Source organism: Lucilia cuprina, chromosome 6 (genome assembly GCF_022045245.1).
Source record: "Lucilia cuprina isolate Lc7/37 chromosome 6, ASM2204524v1, whole genome shotgun sequence".
NCBI classification, from domain to species: Eukaryota; Metazoa; Arthropoda; class Insecta; order Diptera; family Calliphoridae; genus Lucilia; species Lucilia cuprina.
In genome coordinates, this window is record NC_060954.1 from 58,158,190 (window position 1) to 58,160,064 (window position 1,875).

Sequence of the window (1,875 nt, forward strand, 5' to 3'; positions counted from 1 at the left end):
AGTCTATAGTCTAGTCTATAGTCTAGTCTATAGTCTAGTCTATAGTCTAGTTTATAGTCTAGTCTATAGTCTAGACTATAGTCTATTGATCAGTGTATGCAATAGTTAATAGACTAGTCTACTGACTAATCTATGGACAAGCCAATGGACTATTCTTTTAATTAGTCTATGGACTAGACTATTGATCAATCTGTGGACTAGTATATTAACTGGTCTACTAACTAATATATTGAAAGGTATATTCAATAGTTAATGGCCTAACCTCTGGACTATTCTCTTGACTAGTCTAAGGACTAGTCAGTTGACTACTCTATTTATAAGTCTATGGACTTGACTAATGATTAATCTATGAACTATTGCCTAGTTTCTAGACTACTATATGTACTAGTGTATATACGAGTCTAAAGACTAGTCTATTAAGAAGTCTAGGTTTATTGGCAAGGTCCATTGACCATTCTAATTACTAATCCATGAATCAGTCCATGGACTAGTCTGTTTTCTAGTCTATAGACATATACATGAACAAGTCTTCCAACCAGCCTTTGGACTAATGAATTGAATTATCTATTGGTTAATCGACTATTCTATGGACTAATCTATAGTCTAATATATTAAAAAGTGTACAGTATGTACTGGTCAGTCCAATTTGTTAATGTTTAATGAGTATTAAAAGTTCTATTGATAAGTCTATGGAATAGTTTACTGACCATACTATAAACTGGTCTTCGATTTGTCTTAGAAAAATATTCCGATAAAACAATTAAAAACATTTCTAATAGAACACAAAATGGTGTTGTTTTAAAAATAAATTTTTATCACACAAATAAATCTACATTGTAGCCTTTATTCTAATAAATCTTTTTTATCATATATTTAAAAGAAGGTTAAACAATAAAGCATTTAACAAACAACATTTTCTAACAAAAGATAATCGTTAAAGCATAAGTTTCCATGAGAATGCATTCAATATGGAAAAGGCGTAACGAAAGCAATTTGACAGGATGCTTTTGGTAGTAATAAAACAAAGATGAAAAAATCAAATAAGACTTAATCCTGTTTTGCAGAAATACATACATATATAGCCACCATCGAGACATGTGTCGTTAATTTTAAAATGAATTTTAGAGGATGGGATCGGGAATCGTTTGGTATTATTTTACAACAATGTTTTCAGATATTAAAGTTATTAAGAATTATATTCTAATTGTTGTAATAGATATGGGGCTACGATAATATATGTATGTAAATTGTAAGTAGAGCAAAAGTTAACTTATTTTTTTAAAATGTAAAAAATTTCAGTAGTTTTTATGAGATAACCAACTTTGACACTCTATAAAGATAATTGCAAGTTTTAGTCATTATTTATAAATATTGTTATATTTAAAGCAGTGGCAAACTATATAATGAAGAAAATATAATATAATCAAATAAATTCATTCAACAAGTATTAAGTAAAATTTTTAATTAGTTGACTAAAAACTTTACTTTAATTGGAGTTTTTATTAAAAAAAGGGGAAACATATAAAAAACTTCAATACATAAATATTTTTTTATTAAAAAGGTACTGGTACTGACATAATCATATTAGTTCATTTTAGAGAAGTCATAGATATTATAAATTTTCCACTTTAAATACAAACATAATTACCATACTATGTTTATATATTAAATATTTTTTCAAACGTTTTTGTAAGCTTTACTAATACTTATTGTACGTACTTATTACATATATGAAGAGTTCATAAATGTGTGTGTGTAGTATTTTGACTGCTAATGAGTCTAAAAACTTTTTATAATTTTCTCTGTTTTTCAATTATCAATTAAACTAAAGCTTCCTTTATTTGATATTTAAAGAGAATTTCATATGTAATAAAT